This window comes from Coenobita brevimanus, chromosome 110, assembly GCF_032717465.1.
Source record: "Coenobita brevimanus isolate Jiangsu-jjx chromosome 110, ASM3271746v2, whole genome shotgun sequence".
NCBI lineage: Eukaryota > Metazoa > Arthropoda > Malacostraca > Decapoda > Coenobitidae > Coenobita > Coenobita brevimanus.
In genome coordinates, this window is record NC_137063.1 from 47,961,165 (window position 1) to 47,971,540 (window position 10,376).

Sequence of the window (10,376 nt, forward strand, 5' to 3'; positions counted from 1 at the left end):
GACGATTTTATTTACCCCTTTCTTGCTGGCTACAGACGATTTTATTTACCTTTTTCTAGCTAGCTACAGACGATTTTATTTACCGTTTTTTTGCTAGCTAAAAGACGATATTAATTTACCGTTTTCTTGCCAGCTACAGACGAGTACCTTCACATTTTTATTCTTGCTAATTACAGACGATTTTACTTCCATTTTTTCTTGTTGGGTACAAACGATTTCATTTTTTTTTCTTGCTAGCTACAGACGATTATAATTACATTTTTTTGCTATTTAAATGATTTTATATACATTTTTGTTCCTGCTGGCAGCAGATGATTACGGTATATTTAAAATCTTCTTGTTAGCTACAGACGATTTTATTTGCTGTTTTCTTGGTAGTTAGACGATTTTTTCACTATTTTCCTGCTAGTTGGACAATTTTATTTACATTTTTTTGTTCTTACAGGCTACAGACGCTTTTATCCACATTTTTTTTCTCCTAGCTACAGGCGATTTTATTTACGTTTTTTTTGTTTTCGCTACGTGAATGTAAGCCGCAAAAGGACGAACATTTGGGCCAGTTTGAGGTGAAAAGTATACTTCAGTAATTTTCAAACTTTTTTTTTTTCCCCTGTGGTTTCGATTAAATACGACTCTAAAATACCCGCCGCCGGACCCCCCACCCCGCCACCCCTCACCCCACCACCGAGCCGCTACCACACCACCACCCCAGGAGGACACAACGGTGGGGCTAGTGATCCAAGTCAAGAGGGTCACCGGGACACTACTGTCCTGAGTCCTTTTTCTACTGTATATCAAATATCACTCTGTGTTATATTGTAACGGTGTAGAAATTAAGGCAATAGATGTGTTAAGGTATACTGCCTGGTTTTTATGTCCCGTTCCTTTGTGGGTGATTTACTTCCGGTCCGGAAAGAGGACCCCGCTCAGTCGCTGGCGTTCTTAAGACGAGAAGTCGACCTAAAAACACTCAGCATAACAGACTCCTCTTGTAGGAATCGTAGGAAGCTGTATTCTCGGTGACTTTGGATATTTCTTCCTTCTCTGTTCTCATATTGCCACCTATTTATTAGCTTCACTTCCTGTCACACAATCAGGACTTTCTTCCCCCCCACCTCTCTCTCTCTCTCTCTCTCTCCCAGAGGTGGAACACCCAACGAAACAATTAAAGCCGAATACTGGGGGTGTAGCCGAAAGCGTCAAGGTCTGTGTCTACAGGTGTGGGTTTATATGACGTCACGGCCGGCATGCTGTCTGCCCACTCCATGTTGCCTTTATTGGGTGTTCTGTGCTTGCACTTTATTATTTTTTTCATTATGGATATAATTATATGGAATTTTTAACACCAGTCATGTTTCTAACGGGAGTGCATTAATACCAGAATTCGGTGTTGGGTGTCTGTAAGACCAGCAGCTTTTACTATCGGAAGTATGGTTCAGCTAACTCTAAAATCCGAGAATGTTAAGTAAAAATGTTTATCCTCAAAACCTAGAGGGAAGTCTTAGCTATTTTACTTTAGTTCACGCTATACGAGTTTACTCACCGGCGACTTAGGGATCTTTCATATGCAGTGGATCTACTTTGATTTGACTAAGGAGAGAGTGTATGAGTGAGATGGAGAGAGAAGGGGGAAGAGGAGACTGAGAGTGAGATGGAGGTATCGGGTGGGGAGGCTTATGAGAGACTGGGGTGTGTGGTGGAGAGAGGGCAGCCTGTTGGCAAAGGGTAGGATGACATGGAGGTTATTTGTATTTGGCCACCCCTTATGGGATGAAAGGCGTCTGGTGGTGGATTGGTAGGTTGTATTGTATCTATGATATCTGTTTACTTCCAGACGCCGCATCTTATGAGTCGCTACTGCTACTACTATTGCTGCTATTGTTATTATTATTATTGCTGTTGTCATTATTTTATTATTATTATTGTCATTATTTTATTATTATTATTGTCAATATTATTATTATTATTATTATTATTATTACTTGACAAGCTCTTCTCGCAAAACTCACTTCTTTTATTCCTGTTACATATACTTTCCTATCCTATCTGTCAGCCTCATTCTTGCTTTCCTGAGACTGAGGTGGACTCTTGGAGGGACATGTTAGAGGGGTAGGGTATGTGAAAGAGGGTGGTGTGTCGTGCAGGGGAGGGCAGCTGCTGTGTAGGCTGCTGCGTAGGGACAAAATACCTTGAGGTTCCTTTGTCGAGGTCACCACAACTCACAGGAGGCAATGTCAAACAATACGTTGAGCCACATTTTGGCTGTCTTATGGGGGAACTGTCAGAGCGAGCTTTTTTTTCTACACCATCAGTACGATTACGTTTTTTTTTTTTTTTCTTTGCAAATTACGGGGAATCTTGGGAAGTGGGGAGTTCAATACTTTAACCACCGCCAGACGATTTTATGCAGCTTACGGGGGATTTCTGGATGTACCTGGAGCAGAGTTGTGAGAGGCTGCTGGAGATACCCGACTATAGGAGCTGTCTCAGATAATCCGTATCACTGCCACATGGGCCTCCGTACCAGTAACCTACTTCCGCGTTTGCAGTGATATGGCTTCCTATTTTTTTTCTTTTTTTCTCTTCTCAGCCACTTAAATAATTCTACGGTGAGACAGTAGAGATGGGAAGTGAATAAGTGATGGGGGGTAGATACTGAACCCCAGCCGAGTCGTCCTCACATCATGCGAGAAATCACGTGGGGGATTGGAAGACAATGTTATATATGGACCACCCTTTATACTAGTTTTTTTTAGGCCTTCTGAGGCATTATTATTATTATTATTATTATTATTATTATTATTATTGTTGTTGTTATCATCATCATCATCATCATTATTATTATTATTATTATTATTATTATTATTATCATCATCATCATCATCATCATCATCATCTTTATCATCATTATTATTGAGGTTAGTGAAAAAATTGACCTTACCTGTAGATGGGCCTGGTTCGGCGCGATTAGGTAATTTTGAGCAAACTGGTAAAACAGGAATCTGGCCATTGTAGTTTCCCCTCCTGCCCGAACCTGGCTGCAGGCTGGGTAATTCTTTTATATGTAGAGGAGTTTTCTTCGTTTATATTATGTCGTTTTCTTTGCTTTCTTTCAGTTTTCTTCGTTTATAATATACCATCATATTTTCTTTCTTATACTGTAATATAGTCGCGGCGCACGATTCTGAGGTTGTCGTTATCGTACCCTGGCAACCTACCATTCAAAAGTGTGTCCGATTTCGTATCATATTATACACGAATCATATTATTATGCACGAATATATTATACACGAATATTATTATACACGAACATATTATACACGAATCACTTGCGTCTCATGTTATACACGAAATGGGACGCACTTTTGACTGGTAGGTTGCCAGGGTACGAAAATGACAAACTCAGAGTCGTGCGCCGCGGCTTTAGTGCTTGCCCTAAAAATTTGCGGGACTAATAGCCTTTTCATCACAAAATGTTTGCAAATACACTACCATTATCACTGGTTCCATACTGTTATTGAGCCTAAAATGACCAGTTCTGACCAAAAAGTCGAAAACAAAGATTTACGCATAGTTTCGCGTGTCGCATCTTTCGACAATTTCGCGCTATCTCGTCACGCGCGGTCGTCATTTTTTCATTTCTAACGCCATGGACTTACCCCAACCTAATGCAAAAGAATTAGGTTAATATCTATTACAAACGCACAGACATACACACACATATACAGCTTGACTTTATTATTTAGATTCTTTGTTTCTATATATAAATTTGTAACTGATATTGTTTTCTTTGTTTCTGTTGCATTTTTTATATTATATTCATTCCTTTCTTTTAGTGAGTTTTCCTTTTTTCTCATAGAATTTATTTCTTATACAGCTTTCATTGTTTCTTTTATGCCATTATTTTTGTTTCTTTTAAACTTGGCTACGTTTTCTCTTCTTTTACTACTCCTCCCCCCCCCTCTCTCTCTCTCTCTTTCTCGCGCGCGCACACACACACACACACACACACACACACACACACACACACACACACACACACACACACACACACAATCTTATTTATACTATCACACAGTCCTTCTTTCCCCTTTCACTCACATATATGCTAAGTCCCTCCCTATTCTCATACAAACACCATTTCTCTCTCTCTCTCTCTCTCTCTCTCTCTCTCTCTCTCTCTCTCTCTCTCTCTCCACACACACACACACACACACACACACACACAATGTCTCCCTTTCCCTCTCCTTTCCTTATTTATATATACACTATCTCGCTCAAACATAGTCCATCTCTCACACACATGCTAACTCTCCCTCTTCACACACACACACACACACACACACACACACACACAACCTCCACAGATACCGAGGAAAGGGATAAAACCGATATTGAGACAGGAAATCCAGTGCCCTTTCCCACAAGATCAGTTCCTCAGTTACCCTGCACATAGCGTCTCGTACCATCCTACACCGGGGACAACTCTCGCTTAGGGCGGACACAGAAAGGTAAACACATCTTGTAGTTCCTTCACCTTAACTTGGTTCAAATTTTCGGCTTTTCGTAGGTTGTTTCATGTAGTTAAGTGGCAGTGCTATGGCTCTGTAATCCTTTCCATAGCATTTCTTCGCGATTACTCTTTCCACTTTTACTTGGCCCAGATTTTTCGTCCCTTTGCAACTTGCTTCACATAACTAAGTTGCAGAAAAGTGCAGTGCTACGGTTCTGTATATTGTAACGCTTCTTCGTGACTGGCATTACATTCTAGTGTTATTTTTTGTCACAACCCAGCTTTCAGGATGCCGAGATGACAAATTTAGGACAGGTTAAAGCTAATAGAGTATAGTGTAGGTATTTTGTTTACAGATTTATCGAACTATAACATACTTAAGATGAAGATATGAAAATTGTACAGTTGGCATATGCATTGGTTATGATGGTTAGTACACTATACTCATTTCACCTCAACTTGGTCCAGATATTTGTCCTTTTGCAGCTTACTCCACGAAGGCCAGTGGAGGAAAAAGACTATACTACGTCTCTACATTCTTTCCATAGCACTTCTTCGTGACTAGCACCATTTTCTAATGTGAAACTCCTGATACAACACAACAGTCAAGATGAAAAGATGGTATTTTTATGCCAAGTTAGAGTAAAACTGGTATAGTTTAGTGCCCCGTCGAAGGAGTGTATTCCGTGGAATTAAGAAGGTAAATATCACCTCTTCCCTATAAGTTTTATGTTAATGTTATGCCTAATTATTTGCTTGTATGCTCTCTCTCTCTCTCTCTCTCTCTCTCTCTCTCTCTCTCTCTCTCTCTCTCTCTCTCTCTCTCTCTCTCTCTCTCTCTCTCTCTCTCTCTCTCTCTCTCTCTCGGTCAATTTTCGGCGGCTCACATCAGTCTCAGACCAAAATGGCGTGAGGTGTGTGGGGGGCTACATTACAACAGGGTCTCCGGCAGGGGTGTCACATATCAAAATACCGGTTTGGACTCGGTACCTCCTGGGCTACTCCTCCTCTACCGCAGTCCTCAGTCCTCCTCTTTACTGGAGACTTGACTTTGTGCGTATCTGTGCTGTGATAGAGAAATTCCTGTATCTGTCTCTTGATAGTGTTGTGTGATGTTGATGGTTTGCTTGAGAAACTTTGATACTTTTTCTTTCTTTGATAATACTGTCTGATAGTGATGATTTGAAAGGAGAGATTTCCAAAAATGATTATATAATGTGTAGTAATTATTCTGTGCTTGTGAGATTTCGATATTTTTTTTTCTCTCAATATTGTGTGATAGTGCTTTGCCTGAGGGATTTCGATAATTCTTTTTATTAATAAGTGATGATGTTAAGTAAAGATATTTCCATATTTATCTTCCTCATGATAATGTTGTGTGATAGTGAGGCTTTCCTAGATTGATTCCATGATTTATCTGTTTTTGTCAAATTGGGAGGGACTGATAATCTTCTCCTCCAGCGTTGCTTAAATCTGTGTCGTGAAAAACCGTATTTTGTTGCCATTTAGCATGTGTTTGTAATTTTGATTGAACTTTACCAGAATATATAGCCTAGTATGCATATATGCAAGTCTCTAAGTGATTGTTTGGCTATGGATTCTTGACAGCTAGGTGTAATTTTGCTGTGTATCACCTGTTGAGAATACGTTTTGAAAATTAGGTTATTTAGTCTGTGACTTAGAAAAGTATGTTTTCGAATGGAAATACACGAGCCATATGCGACGTTCAAGGTAAGTGCAAAGGAGTTGTGTGCAGGGTAGATCACTCTGGAGGAGAGAATATTCAGGTGACGAAGTGTAGAGAGTAGTGGCGTTATGATGGAAGAATAATGTATGATACATAGTGTCGCTAGTGTTATTGGAAGGGTACTGAGAAGCTGATATTCTCTCTCTCTCTCTCTCTCTCTCTCTCTCTCTCTCTCTGTCTCATGTGCAGTTTAAAACAATACCTTTCTGTGACCTTTATTTTTGTAGACCATACTTTGTTATTACTAGATATTACCGCGGAGGATAATCATGTTAACTTCTATAAATATTTTCTTTTCTTTCTTCTTCATCGTCATCACCATCATCACCCCCATCATCATCATCTTCGCTCCCTTCCACCTAGCTGCCGACACCAATATTCAGGGGAACATAACAAGGGCCACACGAAGAGTTCTGTGAGTCAGTCGTATACTCGTTGTAGCCATGGAGGCTACCTCAATGGTTGTCGCACAGCGTAGAATCGAAGGAAAATGGGAAATTGTTAACGACAACTAGTTCTAGTCTAAGCAAACTATATGAAGAAATTTGTTTGTGACCCGGACTGTTAAATGTAAGAGATCCTAAAGGGAGTTACACAGGGTAAAGTAGGTCTGATCGGGATAGAGGGTAAAAAACAAGAAAAAATATTAAATTACAAAGATATATCCCCAGCGTCAAATGAAATGGCCTGAGATGAAATGGTTTACTATGAATCCCTACTGATGTGGGAAATATGTTCATTTCTCATTTAGTTACTACGATATATATATATATATATATATATATATATATATATATATATATATATATATATATATATATATACATATATATAATTCTTCCTGCCCTCAGGCGATTTTATTTGACTTAAGGGACATATCTTTGTAATTCAGTATTTTTTCATGATTTTTTTTTTTATCTATTCTTTGTTCCTCCAGATGAAACTGTCCAGTACCATGACGCCTATTCCTTTGCATGTGTATTTTTCTTGCTACGGTGGACACTTTTATTCAGCATACAGGTGACCCGTCGTAGTGAAGGGGTTAGAGGCCAGCTCTACTCCCACACTTACTCAATAGTTATTAATTTATTGTTTATTTTGTGCCACCAAACGTTTGTATTTAGCCTATAAAGGAAGTTTCGTAGTGAAGGGAAATGCGTCAGTGACTACTCCTTCGAGCTGGAAATGATTTACTGGAAATGGTGTAATGTTATGTAGGAAATTATGTCCCCCGCTATTGTAGCTAGTATATATATTGTTAGCTGCTTCATGCGGACGTCGTTTGCTGCTTTATTTTTGCTACTGCATGATTTTTTTTTTTTTTTTTTTTTTTTTTTGCGTAGGGGAGACCTGTGTTAGTGAAGGGGAAATACGTCTGTTTATGTCTCCATCCAGCTAAAAATGGGGTACTAAACTGCAATGTCCTCTTGGTTTTGTAAACTTATGTGTATTCTTAACTGCCTCGCGCGGACGTTTTTTTTGCTGTTGCATTATTGCTTCTGTACGAAATTATTAAGGTTAAGGGAATTTTCTATTAGTAAAGGGAAAACAGTTACTTAAATCTCCTCCGTGATCAAAATGGGGCACTGAAATCTGTGTGTAATGTAAAAAGAAAAAAAATATATTTTCTAGTTATTACACTGTCTCACGCGAACCTTTTTTCTTACTTTATGCTTACTACTGCTAAGCGACTTGACTGAGGTTAGGGGAGTTTTGTAGGAGTGAAGGGGAAATACGCTTGGTTGTCCCTCCTTCAGACCTTGTAACTCTGTGACGTTTTACGAAGAATGGCGACTGATGTGGGAAAATGTGTTCGCTTGTCAGTTAGTTATTTCAGTCTGTCCTTTTTTTCCCATTGAATCCCCTACTGCGCTTTCTCTTTTTTTTTTTTTCTTTCTTTTTTGGTCACTTCAAGAGGAGTAATTGAAGCCTTGGGTGTTTTTTTCTTTCTATCCATCTTCACCATCATCTGTGTGTGTGTGTGTGTGTGTGTGTGTGTGTGTGTGTGTGTGTGAACAGTTTCCCTGCCTCAGTCAACCCTGTTTCTCTGTTTGCTGCTTCTGTTTACTGTTTACTGTCGGCTTCCACGTCTTGTTTACCTGGATGAGTGTGTGTGTGTGTGTGTGTGTGTGTGTGTGTGTGTGTGTGTGTGTGTGTGTGTGTGTGTGTGTGTGTGTGTGTGTGTGTGTTTATGTATGTATGTGTGTATGTATTTATGTATGTATGTATGTGTGTGTATGTATTAAGGTATGTATGTACGTTGTATTTGTATAACTGCCACCAGACGCCATTCCTTCTGTATGCACCTCCTACCCTTTAACACTTAGATTACTTTAACTTATTCTTTGAGTTCATTTTTGTTACTCCCAGATAATTTACCCATACAGTATGCGACCTGAGATGAACTTTTGTACTGAAGATAGAAATGGTTGTATTCTAAGATGTGGTCCTATGAGAGAGAGAGAGAGAGAGAGAGAGAGAGAGAGAGAGAGAGAGAGAATAAGCATAGATACAGACAGACGAAGAGCATAATAAACATCAAAAGAGATGAATGGATTAAGTGTCTATGTATGTATGTATGTATGTATGTATCTATCTATCTATGTCTGTATCTATGTATGTACTTATCTGTGTGCGTCATCAAGGTCCATACTCATTGTGTGCACCTCTCAGAATCGTGTACATGTATGTAAGTTAATCATATCTTTATCGGTAATCAGTAGCAGGTCCCTGATAGCGGTGATAAGTGTGTGTGTGTGTGTGTGTGTGTGTGTGTGTGTGTGCCAGTGTAGTGATACCTTTGGTTGTGTGTGTGCGCTCCCTCTGACTATACATATTCTTATTGGACGGTGGAAGAGAAGCGATTGGAGCAAGGTATGGTGTGATGGTGCGATATGGAGTGGTGTGGTGCTGGTGATGTGGTGGTGGGAGAGGTGTGGTGTTGTGGTGTGGAGTGATGGTGGTGAATTGTGGTTAGAATGATGGAAGTGGTGGTACTGTTATGGTGTGAGAGAATGGTGGTGTTTTGGACTGAGAATGGTGTAGTCCAGGGAAAGGTGTGATAGGCTGGTGTGAAGTGTGTGATGGTGGTCTAGTAATGGTGGAGTGATGTGTGGTGTGAGAGGTGTCGTGTGGTGATGTGGTCTGGGAGTTAAGTTTGGTGGTGTGATGTGGAATGTGAGGTACCTGTATGGTGGTGTGGTGTGGTGTGGAGTGTGAGGTATTGGTATGATGGTGTGATGTGGTGTGAGTGACGTGGTGTGTAGTGTAGTACTGTGACTGAGTGTTCTGGTGGTGTGGATGAGTGGGTGTTGTGGTGTAGTGGTGTTGCAGTATAATGGGGTGGTATCGTGGTGTAGTGTAGTAGTGTGGCTGAATGTTGTGGTGGTGTGGGTGACTAGGTATTATGGTGCAGTGGTGTAATGCGGTGGTATAGTAATGCTGGAGTGTGACAGTGTTGTGGTGGTGTGGGCGACTGTGTGTTGTGGTGGTGTGGATGACGGTGTGTTGTGGTGTAATATGGAGGTCTAGTGGTGCAGTGTGGCTGACTGTTGTGGTGTAAGATGGAGGTAAAAGTGAGTGGTGTATGACAGGGTGTTGTGGTGTAAGTTTTGACGTACTGTGATGACTCGCTTCCCGTCACTGTCACTCATCTATCCTGAAACGCGAAGACCGATTAGAAGCATTTTGGTCACGGCAGCAACAAGGTGTGATGGTGGTGGTGGTGGTGGTGGTGTGAGTGAAGCATGGTAGTAATGAGGTGGGGTAGTGGTGGTGTGGTGAGGTGTACTAGAATTAGATGTTATGATGTAATGTGGTTGTGATGTGTGGTGTGATGTGGTGTGGTGTGTTGTGATGTGGTTTGGTGTGGTGTGGTATGGTGTGGTGTGCTGGAGTGAGATGTTACAGGTTTTTTTTGGTGGTGAGGTGAGGTGAGGTGTGATGGTGGTAGTGTGGTGAAGTGTAATCGAGGGATGTTGTGAGGCAGTATGGTGGCGAAGTGTAGTGTGGTGTGGTGAGGTGTACTGGAGAGTGGTATTACAAGGTGATGTGGTAGCGGGGTGTGGTAGTGTGGTGGTGGTGTAGTGTGGCCGTGTGTACAGTAGCTAAATGTGG